At 37.0% G+C, this 18,285-nt stretch overlaps 1 pseudogene; it reads left to right on the top strand.

The window, feature by feature from the left end:
• Positions 1 to 296: 296 nt before the first annotated feature.
• Positions 297 to 1,399, top strand: LOC122728873 (annotated as a pseudogene).
• The last annotated feature ends 16,886 nt before the right edge of the window (positions 1,400 to 18,285 follow it).

The following is an 18,285-nucleotide window of genomic DNA, read 5'->3' as shown; positions in this document are numbered from 1 at the left end:
GAGGAGTACAACAAGGCTGATAGAGTAGGGTAAGGTTGGAGGGAGTCTCTTGACAAGTGTAATGATGGATAGGAGGTCAGGTGGAAAGAAATGCTCTTCTCATTGGAAAAAAAAAAGTTGGAGTAACTCTTACTCTCCAATACCAATCTTGGCTTATCTATGTTCCTTGATATTTATGTACTCCAAAAAGTAGGAAGTGTCTGGAAAAAAAATGTTAACTTGCCTAAAGGCTACAACTTATCCAGATAATGTGAATTTTTTCATACCAACTTGATAAAAATAACTGGTTACTTTATTGTGTCATTGAATTAGCAGGTCGTCAGACCAGTGCTGAGTCTTTGGAAATTGGCAGAGTTGTTGCTTCAATTCCTCATGTTTGGGCTAGGGAGACTTACTGCTCTGTGCTTTTGGAAATATGTGCTGAGGAGATCACATGTTTGCTCATACCATGCTGGTGCTGGTGGCATAGTAGAGTGAACACAACATAAAAACATCATGCCATCTGCTCTGTGTTGGCAGCCTCTGCCCTGATAGCACTGATCATGGCAAAAGGTCATCAAATTGAAGAAGTCCCAAAACTTCCTCTAAGAAGACCAAGGAAGCAGTTTTGCTGCTTAAGAAGCTGAAGTCATGGACTAACATCAAAAAGGTCTAAGCTTTTCAGTGTATGTGAGCTGGTAAGGGTAAAATGAGGAACCATCAAGCAGTCCAGTGTAGGGGACCTTATATCATCTATAATAAAGGCATTGGTATTTATCAAGGCCTTCAGAAACATTCTTGGTATTACTCTCCTTAATGTGAGCAAATTGAGCCTTCTGAGACTTGCTTCTGGTGGGCACAGTGGGGCATCTCAGTTTTTGGACAGGAAGTACCTTCTGCAATTTAGATGACCCATATGGTACATGATGCAGGCCTTTTACCCTGAAGAGTCATTACAATCTTCCCATTAACAAGATGATCAACACAGATCTTTCCAAGAATATGAAAAGCCCAGAGACACAGAGAGTCCTCTGTGTACCATGCAAAAAAATTCATCAATGAGTACTCAGGAAGAACCCATTGACAAACTTGAGAATAAGATAAAACTGAACCCATATGCCAAGACAATACATTGAAATACAATTCTATACCAGACTACAAATCAGAGACAATAAAAGAGCTGCCTCATGAAAGAAGATTTTGAAGGCAAAAAAAAAGGGATATATGAGAAAAGGAAAAAAACCTAATAGGCAATAAAAAGCTTGCAGGAACAAAGAAGGATACAGGGTAGAAGAAAACAGCAGAAAAGAAACTTGGCAAAAAGAAGCATCCAGCAGCAAAAGAAACCTGTGGAGAAGAAGCTGAAAAGAAACCCTCTGGGAAAAAGACACCTGCTGCCTAGAAGAAGCCTTCTGCATAAACTCAGGATATCAATTTATCTATTTGTAGGGATAAAAAGGAATATATCTTTTTCCTCAGTGGTACATGGCACCTACAAAAAAAATGACCATATATTAGGGCATAAACATCTCACAATCAAATGCAAAAAGGCAGAAATATTAAATGCATCCTTTTTGGATAATAATGCAATAAAAATTATATTCAATAAAGTGCCATGGAAATATAGATTAAAGATTAATTGGAAACTAAGTAATCTAATCCTAAAGAATGTGTGGGTCAAAAAACAAATCATATAAATAATTAATAACTTCATTTAAGAGAATGACAACCATGAGACAAGATGCCAAAATGCAATGGATGCAGCCAAAGCAGTACTAAGGGGAAAATTGATATATCTCTAAACACTTAGATCAACAAAATAAAGAAAGAGCAGATCAATCACTAGGGCATACAACTAAAAATTCTAGAAAAAAGTCAAATAAAAAATCCTTAATTAAACACAAATTGTAAATCTTGAAAATCAAAGGAGAGACTAATAAAATTTAAAGTAAGAAAACCATTGCACAACCAAAAGTAGGAGCTGGTTTATGAAAAAAAATTGATAAATTATTGGTTAATTTGATTAAAAAAGAAGAGAAAACCAAATTACCATTATCATAAATGAAAAGAGTGAATTCATCACCAATGAAGAGGAAAGTTACAAGCTATTTTGCCCAATTATATGCCAATAAATCTGACAATCTAAGTGAATTAGATTAATTTTATAAGAATATAAATTACTCATATTAATAGAAGAGGAAATAGAATACTTAAATAATACCATCTTAGAAAAATAAATTGAAAAAGCCATCAATGGACTCCCTAAGAAAAAATTTCCAGGGCCAGGTAGATTCACAAATGAATTCTACCAAACATTTAAAAAAACAATTAATTCCAATACCATATAAGCTATTTGGTAAAATAAGGTAAAAAAAAGTGTCCTACCAAATCCTTTTATGACACAAATGTGGTGTTGAGGAGCTAAAACAGAAAGATAACTGTAGACCTATTTCCCTAATGATTGATACAAAAAAATTAAATAAAATACTAGCAAGGAGATTACAGCATTGTATCATTAGGATCATACATTATAAACCAGGTGGGATTTATACCAGGAATGCATGGTTGGTTCAACATTAGGAAAACTATCAGCATAATTGACCATATCAACAAAATAAATATATATATATATATATATATATATGTGATTATTTCAATAGATGCGGAAAAAAGTGTTTAACAAAATACAACACCCATTCCTATTAAAACAGTAAACAACATAGGAATATATGGAGCTTTCCTTAAAATGATAAATAGTATCTATCTAAAAACTATCAGCAAATAATATCTATAATGGGGATAAGCTAGAAGCCTTCCTAATAAGATCAGGGGTAAAGCAAGGATGTCCATTATCACCACTATCATAAAATAGTGTACTATAAATGTTAGTTTTAGCAATAAGAAAAGAAAGAAATTGAAGGAATTAGAATAGGCAAGGAGGAAATAAAACTATCATTCTTTGCAGATAGTATGATGGTATACTTGTAGAATCCTAAAGAATCATCTAAAAAAATCATTCACAACTTTAACAACATTGCAGAATATAAAATAAACCCACATAAATAATCTGCGTTTTTATATATTACCAACAAAGTCCAGTAGCAAGAGATAGAAAGAGAAATTCCATTTTAAATAACTGTAATAAAAAAACACAGGAGTCAACCTGCCAAGACAAACCCAGGGACTGTATGAACACAATTACAAAACATTTTTTACACAGATAAAGTAATATCTAAACAACTGAAAATATATCAGCTGCTCGTGAGTAGGCTGAGCCAATATACTAAAATGAAAATTCTATCTAAATTAATTTATTTATTTGATGTCATACCAATCAAACTGCCAAAAAATTATTTTAGAGAGACAGGAAAAATAATAACAAAATTCATTTGGAAGAACAAAAATTCAAGAACATCAAAGAACTTAATGAAAAAAAAAATGTGAAAGAAGATGGCTTAGCCACACCAAATCTACAACTGTATATAAAGTGGTAATCATCAAACAATCTGCTATTTCTAAGAAACAGAATGGTGGATCAGTGGAATACATTAGGTACACAAGGCACAGCAGTTCATGACCATAGTAATCTAGTGTTTGATAAAGCCGAAAACTCCAGCTTTTGGGACAAGAACTCACTATTTAACAAAATATGCTGGGAAACTGATAAACAGTTTGGCAGAAACTAGGTATACACTAACAGCCTACATTGTATACCAAGATAAGGTCAAAATGAGCAGATGGAGAACAACAACAACAAAAATGAATTGGAGGGAGATTCTCACTACTTATAAAGAAACTTATGGTGTTACAGTGATTACCTTCTCTTTTCTGTTTCTACCTGCAGATAGAATAACCAAATTAAAAAACAACAACAAAAACAACAATAACCCAAGAAAAGAGAGGGAGCAGTATAAGGCAACATTGTTTTCCTTTTGATTAGTTTTAATAAAGTAAAAGGTTTAGTCTCTCTCACAAAAGAGAAGACAAAAGCAATAATTTTGGATGTATTCCTAATATAGCAACTTTCACATTAGGAATTTAATAATAAGTATTTTTCAATTAAACAGCGCTGTTTGAGATTGTAGGAAGCCCATTTGCTTAATTAACTTCTGCCAGCCAACTCTTTGCTTGTTTGTGTTTTCTTCTATTTGGGTAGAAATTCCGCTTCTCCCATCTCTCCCAATCTAGAGTTTATCTGGGTGTAATAAACAATTGATTGTTTTCATGGCCACTTTCTCATATCTATTTTCTCTGATATATAGTCTGCTATCTTTAAAAGTTACCCTATCCTCTTTTAAGTTACAACTGTCTAAAAACATATTGTCCTATACATTATGCATGATTGTAAGAATTTTCAATGGTACTCAAAAACTTAGACAAATCTGGGTTTTAATCTCAGCAGTTACACTTGAACAATGCAGATCACAATCTATTCATGCCTACCCCTCCTGTGACTCTTATCCATTTCCTACCATAAATTAAACATAGGAAGGCCTCCAGAAAACATAGAAAGTTCCCTCACTGGGCTGGAAGCCTTCCTCGAGGTCTCCTGAATCACAAGAATAGCAGTGAAGTTCTCTGGCTCTCAATCTGTCATCTTTCATTCTTACCACATGAGCAGCCCATCTTTTTTTCCCATCATACAATTTCTTTATGATGTCCTTGACTTCTATTCTTCAGCAATTCTTGTTAGTTACATATTGTAGCCTGTTCCCATCAACCATAGGCCTCTCCATTGCCCTCTATGTGATACTACTCATTTTTAAAATTTTGTGGAGGCAGTTATATTCTACCACATGAGATCAGTAAAGGAAAATTGCAATTTCTTTTGGCTCTCTCTCCTTTCCTTGTTCAATTTAATTGCCAGGTTAATTTTTGTTTGTTTTTTTGTTTTGTTTTTGTGGGTGAGGCAAATGGGGGTTAAGTGACTTGCCCAGGGTCACACAGCTAGTAAGTGTCGAGTGTCTGAGGCTGGATTTGAACTCAGGTCCTCCTGACTCCAAAGCCAATACTCTATCCACTGCACCACCTACCTGCTCCATTAATTTTGATTAAATGTAATTCTTCTTCATATATGCTGACTTGAAACTCTACCCTCCAATAATGAGTGACTCTATACCTTCTTAGAATGAATATTTTTCAAAGATCACCAAAAAGATACTTAACTGACCTAATATGATAGAAGGAATGCTGGATTTAGAATCAGGACACCTAGATTCAAGTCCTACTTCTACCATTTTTAAGCTGGATGCCTGTAAGCAAGTCTTTTAGCCTCTCTGAATGAGTTTCTTTATTTGTAAAATGAACATAACAATACTTACTTCATTGGTGGAGATGAATGCCTTCCCCTAATTAAGGGGTAAGGCAGAGTTGGGGAGAGTGGGAAAGAGAAGAACTCTTGAGTCAGCTTGGACTTCCCTTCAAGCTTCAAGTCCCTTCTACTCTTTTCAGCCTTTTTAGGCTCTGAAGTTGTCATGGGAGCTTCTGGCTTTTGGTTTTTCAAGAGAAGAAAAGAAGATGCTAACTCTACTTTCATGTTGCTGAAGGAAACAACTATGGGAAGAAACCAGTATGAGAGGAGCTAGCAGTCTCCACCAATAAGGAGAGAGTCTCATATCAATGGGTATTGGGGTTAGGGCTACACTATCACCCTATATTTTTCCTTTTCATGGCAAGAGAAAGCCATCAATAATCAGTGCCTCTACTTCCTCTCCTCTTACCTCTCTGAAATATGCTTCCAAGCTCATCATTCAACTGAATCTATTCTCCCTAAAATTAGTATTTCTTAATTGCAAAATCTGATTTTTTTTTCTTTTACTAGCTTATGACTTCTCTGCAACTCTCTAGGTTTTCACGACATTATTCTTTCCTGGTACTCCTCCTACTTTTATGACTGTTTCTTCTCAGCTTCTTTTGCTGGATCTTCCTTTAGGTCATAATCACTAACTGTGTGTATCCTTCGAGGTTCTTCTCTTTTCCCTCTAAACGATTTCACTTGGTGATATCACCAGTTTCCATGCATCTAGTTATCATCTCTATACAGATGATTCTCATATCCATTTATTAAAACCTGTCTCTCATATGACCTCCCAATCTTAGCATATAATACATGCTTATTATATAACTTGAACTAGATGTCACATAGGGTTCTCAAAATCAACACATAAAAAACAACTCATCTTTTCTCCAAAACCCTCCCCTGATACTTTATTGTTATTAATTTTGAAAGGAACCTTGGGGTTTTGTCATTTGAAAATATATGGGGGTGCCTGTCTCTGTTCTAGGTTTTAGGGAATTTAGCTGGGGTTTCTAATATATTATTACTTATAAATGAGAAGCTACAGCACCAGTCTTTGGCATTAAGCATTTATTAAAACATAGTAAATGTGAGTAAAGAGAGAGCACATGGTTCTGAAAGTTCAGAAGCCCTACATTACCTAGTGTAGAAAGAGACAGCAAGGGGGCCTCATGGCTGCCTCCTCCAGCATCCCAGGCCAAGAGAGCTTGTGAGAGAGGGCAAGCTCTCAGAGGCGACCCTTACACACTGCTCAAAGCTAATTGGCTAGCATCATTCAAATCTATTGGTTTCCTGGATTTAAGGGTGGTCCATATTAAAATGAGCAGTACATGCTGAAGTCAGAGTCCAGTGGACAGACCCTCTGAGGGGAAAAGCTTTCACATAAGTGTTATTTTAATCTCTCTTGTCTCTATTTAGAGTCTGAGGTCCAACTTTACTGACTCTGGGCTGGCCTTAAAAGAAGTCAAGCAAAGCTCTGGAGTTAGGCCCTCAAGTGTATGTGTGTAGGGACTCTTGGATCGCCAAAACCCATTATTTTCTCAAAGGGTCATCCTTAAATTTTCAATCACACTCACTTCACATATCTACTCTGTTGCCACATCTTGTCATTTCTGTCTTCACTGCATTTCTTTTATATATTCCCATCTGTCCCTTCATGCAACTGTTCTCTCTGCCCCAGTGCAGGCCTTCATTGCACAAGAAGACAATCTACAACTTATTAATACATCAAATGAATTTTAAAATTTGTTCAATTCTTAACACATAGGGACTACTTCCCTCTGCAAGGAGCTGAGGTTGGATTGTCTTCTCATGTCTCTTCTTTCCACTTTATTCTTTGTAATTTTGCAACATTGAATTTTGATATTTTATGCTTATTTTTCCCATTTACATTGTTGTAGTCACTGTATATATTGTTTTATCAGCTCTACTTACTTTACTCTGCATCATTTTATGTAGCTCCCTCCATGCATCTCTGTATTCACTGTATTTTTCCTAAACAGTAATATTCCATTACATCCATATACCACAACAGTTTGTTTAGCCAACCCCCAATCTATGGGCATCTACTTTTTTTTCCAGTTTTTTACTATCACAAAAAAAAATACTGCTATAAATATTTTTATGTATATGAGGAATTTCTCTTTATCAATAGTCTCCTTAGAATGTTAGCCTAGTAATGGAATTTCTGGGTTTGTTATTTTTCTAATTTTCAGGATGTGAAGTGAAACCTAAGGGTCGGTTTGATTTACATTTCTCTTCTAATTAGTGATTTAGAGCACATTTTCATAAAGTCATTAATAAATTGCAATTCTTTTGAGAACTATTCATGTATACTCTTTGACCTCTTGTCTCTTAGAGAATGGCCACTGGCCATATATATTTATTAATTACATATGCAAACATACATATACATGTATGTACATGCATATTTGTGTATATATGTTTATAAATACACACTCATATGAACTTATACCTTGGATATAAAGCATTTATCAGATATTTATTTATTTATTTTTGGGGTGGGGCAATGGGGGTTAAGTGACTTGCCCAGGGTCACACAGCTAGTAAGTGTCAAGTGTCTGAGGCCAGATTTGAACTCAGGTACTCCTGAATCCAGGGCCGGTGCTTTATCCACTGTGCCACCTAGCCGCCCCCTATTGCATGTTTTTGATGCAAAGATTTTTCCTCCTTCTAATCTTAGGGGCATTGATTTTGTCTGTGTTGAAGTTTTTCAGTTTCACATAATCATAATTTTCTGTTTTGTTTTCATTGCCTCTATTCTTTTCTCGGTTAATAGGACATCTTTAAGCCATAGCTGTGAGAGGTCTATGATCTGCTTCTCTTTCACTTTTCAATAGTATATAGTATATTCTTTAATATTAAGGTTATATATCCATTTAGAATACATTATTAAATGTAGTAGAAGGTGTTGTGCTGAGCCCAGTTTCTGCCAGACTGCTTTTAATTATCATTTGGGAAATTCTTTAATAAATAATTTGGTTTTTGCTTAATCAGTTACTGGATTATTGAGTTCCATTGTTTCTGATTCTCTCATGTAATCTGTTCCATTAAGCTACTTCTCTATCTTTTGACCAATACCAGATGGCTTTAATGAATCTTGGTTTATAAAATAGGTTAAGGTCCAGAAGTACGATTCCTCCTTTGTCCTTATTTCTTTTTAATTATTGCCCTAGACAGTCTAGATATTTTTTCCTTTCCAAATGAATTTTGATAACATTTTTTCAAGTTCTATAAAGTATACCTTGATCATTTAATTTATATAGTATTAGAAGTTTATATTATAGATGGCAGTTTGGTCATTTTTATTATATTGACATAGTACAGCCATGAGCACTGAATATTCCTTCAGTTATGTAAGTTATTTATTTATTTATTTTTGTTTTGTTTTGGTTTTTTGTGGGGCAATGGGGGTTAAGTGACTTGCCCAGGATCACACAGCTAGTAAGTGTCAAGTGTCTGAGGCCAAATTTGAACTCAGATACTCCTGAATCCATGGCTGGTGCTTTATCCACTGTGCCACCTAGCCGCCCCTCTTTATTTTTAAAAATTTTTTTTTTTTTTTAGTGAGGCAATTGGGGTTAAGTGACTTGCCCAGGATCACACAGCTAGTAAGTGTTAAGTGTCTGAGGCTGGATTTGAACTTAGGTATTCCTGACTCCAGGGCTGGTGCTCTATCCACTGTGCCATCTACCTGCCCCCCCCCTTTTTTTTAAGTAACATTTTGCAACTTTTTTTGTTTGCTTTGGTAGATTAATTTCCATATAATTTATATATTTTGTGGCTATTTGGAATGGTATTTTCACTCCTATAGTTGCCTATTGAGTTTTGGCATTATTGTACAGAAATATAGCTGATTGGTGGGGCAGGGGGTGGGGTGTGTTTTGTGGCATGCAACTTTGTTGAAACTAATAATTGTCTTAATATCTTTGCTGACTACCTAGGATTTTCTAAGTAAACCATCACTATCATCAGCAAATCGAAATTCTTTAGTTCTCTTTCTGCCTTATTTTTTTCTCTCATCTTATTGCCATTTCTAGCATTTCTAAAACTATATCAAATACTAGTGGGGAGAGTGAAAATCCTTGTTTTACTCTCATATTTACTGGGAGAGGTTCTACTGTATCACTATTGTAGATGAGGTTTGCTTTTAGTTTTAGGCAGTTTTAAATTTTAAAATGGTCCTTCTCTGTCAATATGTCATAAATTTTTTTAAAAGCATAAACAACCCAAAAAAAAAAAGCATAAAAAAGTGTTATACTTTGTCAGAGGCTTTATTTTTCTGAATCTGTGGAGATAATCATGTGGCTTTGGGAGGTTTTAGTTTTTCATATGATTAATTATATTGATTATTTTTCTAATGTTATACCACCCATCTCATAGCTCTGATATAAGTCCAACCTGACTTGAGTAAATGGCTTCTGGTACAAATAACTGTACTCTGATAGGATTTTATTACAATTTATAAATTAAAATTCATTAATTATATTGGTCTATATTCTCCCTCTGTGCTTTATCCTTGTCTGGTTTAGAGATTGGTACTATATTTTAAAATGTAAAGATTTTAATTTTTAAAAATCTGGTACAGTCGTCTTTTTTTTTCCTTATTTTTTTTTGCCTTCAAGAATCCTATATTCTTTTTTTTTCTGTTTAGAATTTTATTTTCCAAATTACATGTAAAAACAAATTTTGACATCAATTTTTTAAAACCTTGTGTTCCAACCTCTCTTCCTGCCTCCCTTCCCACCCCACACCACCAAGAACTCAAGTAATTCAATATAAATTGAATATGAGTAGTCATGCAAAACATCTCTACATTAGCCAGGTTGTGAAAGAAAACAGACAAAAACAAAACTTCAAATTAAGGAACTATTAAAAAAAATTATGCTTCAATCTGTTTTCAGATACCATCAGTTCTTTCTCTGTAGATGGACTGTAATTTTCCTAAGTCCTTCAGAGTTATATTGAATCATTGCATTGCTGAAAATAACCATGTGCTTCCCACTAGATCATCTTATACTATTGCTGTTATGTTGTATACAATACATTTCACTACTGTTCCAGTTCATGTAGGTCTTTCCAAGTTTTTATGATAGCATCCTGTTCATCATAACTTTTACATAGTACTTAAACTTGACAAAGAATTTTCTTCACAATAGCTCAGTAAAGTAGGTACCATATGTTTTGCCATTATAATCAATCAGCATAACTATTTCTCTCCATCCTAGTCCCTTCCCGTGATATTTATTCTATTTTCTATCTTCTTTAACCCTATTCTTCTTTAAAAGTGTTTTACTTCTGACTGCCCCCTCCCCTGCTCTACCCTTCCCTTCTTATCCCCTTCCCTTCCTACTTTCCTGTAGGGTTAGATAGATTACTCCAACCAATTGGGTGTGTGTTACTCCCTCCTTGAGCTAACTCGGATGAGATTAAGGTCATTGAGCTAATTCTGATGTGTATAAGGTTCATTCAATCCCCCACACCTCCCCCATCTCTCCCCACTCTATACCCCATTTCCTGTTTATTTCATGTGAGATTTCACTCCATTCTGCCACTCCCCTATCTCCTCCCCCAGTGCATTCCTCTCCTCCCTCAATTTTACCCCAAACATGTCATCATGGGGCAGCTAGGTGACACAGCAGACAAAGCACCCACCCTGGACCCATGAGGACCTGAGCCCAAATTCAGCCTTGCAGACACAAGACACTCATTAACCCCAACTCCCACTCCAAAAGAAAGAGAGAAACAAAAAAGTAAATTCTTTATATAATCAATTCTCACTTGTACCGTCTGTCTAAATTTATTCTTATCATCTGCCCTAATATTCAGAAGGCTCTTATGATTTAGCCATATCATCTTCCCAGGTAGGAATGTAAACAGTTTAAACTTTGAACATCTCTCATAATTTCTTTTTCCTGTATATCTTTTTATGCTTCTCTAGGGTTTTGCATTTGAAAGTCAATTTTTCTATTCAGTTCAAGTCTTTTCATCACAAATGCCTGTTAGTCTTCTTTTTCATTTATGTCCCATTTTTACCCCTGAAAGATTATACTCAGTTTTGCTAGGTAGGTGATTTTTCATTGTAAACCCAATTTTGTTGCCCTCTGGAATATCATATTCCATCCCCTCCAATGCTTTCATGTAGAAGCTGCTAGATCCTGTGCTATCCTTACCTTGGCTCCACAGTATTTGAATTGCTTCTTTCTGGCTGCTTACAATATTTTCTCCTTGACTTGGGAGCTCTGGAATTTGGCTATAATATTCCTGGAAATTTTCCTTTTTGGTATTTCTTTCAGTAGGTGATTGGTGGATTCTTTCAATTTCTATTTTACCTTCTGCTTCTAGAATATCAGGGCAATTTTCCCTGACAATTTCTTGGGAAATGATGTCTAAGCTATTTCCTTGATCATGATTTTCAGGTAGTCCAATAATTTTTACATTATCTCTACTGGATCTATTTTCCAGGTCAGCAGTTTTTCCAAGAAGATATTTCACATTGTCCTCTATTTTTTTTTATTCATTTGGATTTGTTTTATTGTGTCTTGGTTTCTCATAAAGTCACTAGCTTCTATTTGCTCAATCCTAATTCTTAAGCAATTATTTTCATCAGAGAGCTTTTCCATTTGGCTTTTCAAGATGTTGACTTTTTTCTCATGTCTTTCTTGCATCACCCTCATTTCTCTTTCCCTTTTTTCCTTTACCTCTCTGACTTTATCTTCAAAGTCCTTTTTGAGTGCCTCTGTGGCCTGAAACCAATTCAAGCTTTAGATGTAGGGGCCCTGATGTTGCTATCCTCTCCTGAGGGTGCACTTCAATCTTACTTGTCACTAAAGAAGCTTTCTGTGGTTTGCAACTTTCTCTGCCTGCTTATCCTGCCCATCTTTCACTTGACTTTTAACTCCTTCTTAGTGTGGGGACCTGCTTCCAGTATATACTGTCCCAAGCTTCAGGGGGTCCTAGTTGTTATGATTTAATGAGGGGCAGTTGCTTCACTCACCTGGCCCTTTCTCTGGTCTATAGATAACCCCAGGCCAACTTGCCAATCAACCGGGCAGCAAAATCTTATGTACTATGGTTGCTAGCTCTGATGAGCCTCCATCCCTCCCTCACCTGGGCCACCACCTGCTCAAAGTTTCTGCCTGGTTCCCTGCTGGGGAAGGACATCCAAATCCCCCCTTAGCTCCTGCATATGGTCCCGTAGACTCCCCCGCCTCCTCCGGGCCAGTCATTCAGACCTCTCACCATACCGTGAGCTTAGTTCCAGAAGATGCTGTCACTACAGCTGATTTGGAGGCTTGGGGGTAAGTTTCTCCATTGTAGCCTGCCTGGGGCTGGATCTTTGTTGGCATAATTGCCGGGCTGGACTCTACTCCCAGCCTGGCTCCCCCTTCTGCTGCACTTCCAATGTGTCTTTGGCTAGAAAATAATCTCAGCCATCTTGTTGTGGGTTCTGCTGCTCTAGGAGTTGTTTTCTGCCTGTGTTTGGAGGGTTTATTATTTTTGTGAGTGATTATGTCAGGAAGTCTGAGAATTTACTTTCTTTGCTCTGCCATCTTGATTCTGCCCCCTTTTTCCTTAATTTTTGGGTAGTATGGGTACTAATTATTCTCACTTATCCTCAATTTCCTCATTTGTAAAATTGGCATAATAAGAACACTTACCTACTAGGGTTGTCATATCAAATGAAATAATAATTATAAAGCACTCAATATAGTGCCTGGTATTTAGTAAGTGCTCTCCTCCTCCTTTCTTTTATTTTTGTTGTCTAGGGTATTTGTAAAGTAAATAATTTGTTCAGTTCAGACTTTTTTTTCTAGAAATCCTTTGAACCCTTTTTTGGGGGTAGAATACTCATATTTTTCCTATTAATGGTTAGGCTCAGATATTCCAGGTATATCATCTTTAATTGTATATTCCTTAGAAGACATTCCATTCTCTCCTGCAGTTTATAGTAGGTATAGAAAAGCCAAGACATCTAGGTGGCACAGTAGATAGTGTTGGGCCTTGAAGTTTGCAGCATGGTTTCCTCCTCCAGCTTCCTACTCAGAGGTCACCTGTAAGTTGCTTCAACAGGTACTGTGTTTTTTTTTTTTTTAGTGAGGCAATTGGGGTTAAGTGACTTGCCCAGGGTCACACAGCTAGTAAGTGTTAAGTGTCTGAGGCTGGATTTGAACTCAGGTACTCCTGACTCCAGGGCTGGTGCTCTATGCACTGCGCCACCTAGCTGCCCCTGGTACTGTGTTTTTCATGTTGAGAAGTTCTGGGCAATTCTTTTGGATGCTTTATTACATCATGGTGTTTAAGGATTTTTTTTAGCTGTTGTATTCTTGGAGACCTATAATTCTTAAGTTGTCTTTATGTATCCTGTCTTCAAGATTAATATGTTTTGCTTGTTTGGAGGTCATATTAAAAGTCTCTCTCTCTCTCTCTCTCTCACACACACACACACACACACACCATTATTACTTTCACTTCTGTTTTTCCAGATTTTCCTTTATATCTGTGTATTTGTATTCCCAATCAGTTTCTTCACTGAGGTTTGCCACCATGACATAGCATCATGTATAGCTTTAGGTAGTGCAGTAGATAGAATGTTAGGCTTGGAGTCAGGAACACCTAAATTCAAGTCTGGCCTCAAGACACATACTAGTTATATGACCCCGGGCAAGTAATTTAACTTCTGTTTGTCTCAGTTTCCAGATTTTTAAAATGGGGATATAATAACACCCACCTCTCAGAGTTGTTATGAGGATCAAATGAAATGATATTTGTAAAGCACTTAGTACAGTGCCTGGCACATAGTAAGTTCTATACAAATATTAGTTTTATTATTAATGTTAGCTGTTATTACCCTGCATACAAGTTTTTCTATCTGTGAATTATTTATACTGTGTAGGCTATAAATTCTTTCACAATTCTCGTTTCTTTTTCAAACCATTCAGGAAAATCCTGCTGTGGTTACACACTCTCTTGGGAATCCATAGGGTTCTCTGCATCATCAAGTGTTGATTCATTTCCCTTTGTCTTGCCCAATTATTCACAGATGTCTAGACTCATTTTGCTGATTTCCAGGCTGTATGCTTTTCTGTTATTAATATATTTCCTCTTGGTTTGTCTGCTTATGCTCAAGTTCTATAACTGAGTTTTCTTCCCCCTGAGATCATTGGTAATTTCAGTCTTTGTTTTTTACTTCTCTTAAATTCCCCTATTGCTCACTTCATGACTCCATTCATTTTGATTTTGGTTTCCCTAGGGGCTAGACCTCAAAGCTGAATCAGCCTTCTCCTACACGGGGTAATTTAAATTTCACCAGTCTTAGTCTCTGCCCCAGGTAACTTCTGTTGTGGGGACTTAGGGAAGAGGCATAGAGCTTGCCCCAAATTGGTGTGGGGACATTTACTTCAGGAAGGTACGGTCAGATGCAAGTATACACTAGAATTCATCCCTGGTTCCCTGTTCCTAGCTTTTCTAATTGAGCACTGTTGCCGTATTTGCAGTGGTCCCAGCCACAGCAAGCTTCTTCTTTTTGGTTTTCCATGACACTGTAAAGGGAAGAAAAGTGTGGTAAAAAAATATGAAAGGTTTTTAACAGTCGGTTAGGATAACTGAAAGACACCAGTTTTTGAAGGACCACCCTTTTGGGGAGGAGACCAACAGTCCGCCTGCTGTGCACGTCAGACTGCCTGCTATGCACTCGATTTCCGGGGTGGAGAGAACGGAAGTGGGGCTTTTTCCGGCTTGGCGGGGCTCCTGATGGTGTGGCACAGACAGTCTCTCTCTCTCCAAAGGTGGCTTTTCGGTTTGGGTGAGTTTTTATAAGGAATATAGACTAAGCTTAGACTTAAGACGATTTGTATTGTGTTTCTACTTTCCTATCCTTCTAATCAACATCACCTTGTGACTACCATAACAATAAAAGGTCTATCTAGAAAACCAAAAGCTTCTTCCATTTACTAGTCTGGGAGATAAATTAAGGGAAAGGTTAAGTAGGGGAGATTTATGATCTAATATCCAATTTTTAATCTCACAGAAGTAAAAATGTATTTTGTTGCAAACTCTTGGGTCAACCTGTGTAGTACTGCGATAGGATGGTGAGTGGTGAGAGAGGGTGCTGAGTGAGTATGTTAGAAGTTAGGGATTAATTTTCTTTCCTGTTAGTTCATCAGATTCCTACCTTTTTAGGAATCTTCAAGTCTTAGAATATGAAGCTAGCTGGCAGAGCTTTATCTGTCACATAAATTTAATATTTTAAAAGGTTCAAGACTTCATTGGTGGGGGGAGAAGTCTAGTCCTTTTCATCTTGTTGGTCATTTTCTATTTGACTTTTAAAGAGCTTCACAACTTGGCCCCTTCCTACCTTTCCAGTCTTCTTACAATTTATTTTCTCCATTTGTTCTGCTATGTAGTGATGCTGCTCTTAAATCCCAATTTCTACAAGAAGCTTTTCTTAGTCACCTAAATCCCCTACATGCCCTCTGAGATTACCTTCTTTTTACACTGTACCCATCTTATATGTCTATAGTTCTTTGCATGTTTGTGTCCCCCATTAGAATGTGAGCTCCTTAGGCACTGGGCCCATGTTTTTGCCTTTGTTTGTATCTGTAGTTCTTAGCACAGTGCATGGCAGAAAGTATATGTTTAAATGTTTGTTAAGAGATTGACTTCCAAGATGATGGAGGAAAGACATTAAATGCACAAGCTCCCGACACAATTACCCCCCAAACAACAATAAAACAACCCCTGGAGCAGCAAAACCCACACACACACAAAAAAACACAACAAATCAGACTGTGATTATTTTCCAGCCAAAGACAGATTAGAGGGACTGTGCTGGGCTTCTAGAAGAGTCCAACCCTGCAATTGTGGGGACACAGACACCAGGCACTCTGCACCAGAGGAATTTACCCCTGAGCCTCTGAATCAGCCGCAGCACTGGCACCTTCTGGAACTAAGCTTACAGTCGGGTGAGAGGGCTGAATGGCTGGCCAGGGTGTGGGGGGGAATACAGGGGTGTCTCTGGGACCTAAGGAGGAATTCAGCTATTGCATCCTAGCTGGGAACCAGGAAGAAACCTTGAGGGGCAGGAGGCCCAGGTGGGGGAGGGGTGCAGGCTTGTCGGAGCTAAGAACCATAGCACACAAAGTTCTGCTGGCTGGTTAATTAACAAGTAGGCTTGAGGTTATCTTAGGACCAGAAAACAGACCAGGCAAGAGAAAAACCTGCCCTCCCTCAAACCGAAAAACCTGGGACCCTCTGAAGCTTGGGACAGTGTAGCTTGGAAGTAGGACCCCAATATAAGAGGGGATTAAAAGTCAAGTAAAAGATGGCAAGATGAGCAAGCAAAGAAAGTTGAGAATTATAGAAAGTTTCTTCAGCAACAAGGAAGATCAAGGTGCACTCTCAGAATATGATAACAACCTCAGGGCCTCTACATCCAAAGCTTCCAAGAAAAATATGAATTGATCTCAGACCATGGAAGTGCTTGATTTCATAAGGAGGGTTGAGGAGGGAGAGAGGAAGAAAATTTAGAACAGAATTATCTCAAAGACCTTAATCTCATCAGAGTGGGCTCAAGGAGGGAATAACATACACACCCAATTAGTTGGAGTAATCTATCTAACCCTATAGGAAAGTGGGAGGGAAGGGTGAAAGAAGGGAGGGCAGAGCAGGGGAGGGGGCAGTCAGAAGCAAAATGCTTTTGAAGAATAGGGTAAAAGAAGATAAAAAAGAGAGTAAATATCATAGGAAGGGAATAGGATGGAGGGAAATAGTTATGATTGATTATAATGGCAAAACATATGGTACCTACTTTACTGGGTTATTGTGAAGAAAATTCTTTGTCAAGTTTAAGGTGCTATATAAAAGTTATGATGAACAGGATGCTATCATAAAAACTTGGAAAGACCTCCATGAACTGGAGCAGTAGTGAAATGTATTGTATACAACATAACAGCAATAGTATAAGATGATCTGGTGGGAAGCACATGGTTATTTTCAGCAATGCAATGATCCAATATAACTCTGAAGGACTTAGGAAAATTGCAATCCATCTACAGAGAAAGAACTGATGGTATCTGAAAACAGATTGAAGCATAATATTTTTAATAGTTCCTTAATTTGAAGTTTTGTTTTTGTCTGTTTTCTTTCACAACCTGGCTAATGTAGAGATGTTTTGCATGACTACTCATATTCAATTTATATTGAATTGCTTGAGTTCTTGGTGGTGTGGGGTGGGAAGGGAGGAAGAGAAGTTAGAACACAAAGTTTTAAAAAATTGATGTCAAAATTTGTTTTTACATGTAATTTGGAAAATAAAATTCTAAACAGAGAGAAAAAACAAAAGAGATTGACTTCCCAAATCAAGCAGTGTTTTCAGGAAGTTTCTAGAAGTCAGGGATTCCCAATCAGAGCCCACTGTAGGAACTGTAGTCATATTTTAAAATAGACAACATTTTGGAGTCTAGTGGTTATTATTGCAGTCTTCTGAATGTATTTCCTGCCTTTAAGGTTTCTCTTCCTATCTCTGTGGTTAATTATTACTGTCTCTGTGGAAAGTAGCCGCAGTTCTAGCCAGAAACCTATGAATGCCATTCTTTCTGTTGACTCTACCTCCATTATTTGTCTCTGTTTATGTGATTGCAAACCAAGTTAAAAGGCAGCCTTTTCTATTATCCCTGTAGGATAGGTGCGGCTGGAGCATTATGCCCTCATTATCACCTTGTGACACTGACAGCCCACTGGTCACATGACTGCTAATGAGAAGAAAGGTTTTAGCTCAAACATGGAGAAAAGTGTTAGTGGTGTATATAGGTCTCTCTTGTGGTCTGTGCAGACCACTGTCATTGAGAGCTATAAATCTTTCTTCTCATGGGGATATGGAGAGACAGTAATACAAAGAACTATGAACCAAATGGAGATGTTACTATTAACTCAGAATATCTACAAGAACACACAGCTAAATTCAACACATATTTAACGTAAACATTTCT

The sequence above is a fragment of the Dromiciops gliroides genome, chromosome 5 (genome assembly GCF_019393635.1).
Source record: "Dromiciops gliroides isolate mDroGli1 chromosome 5, mDroGli1.pri, whole genome shotgun sequence".
NCBI lineage: Eukaryota > Metazoa > Chordata > Mammalia > Microbiotheria > Microbiotheriidae > Dromiciops > Dromiciops gliroides.
This window is presented reverse-complemented; position numbering and strand designations above follow the sequence as displayed.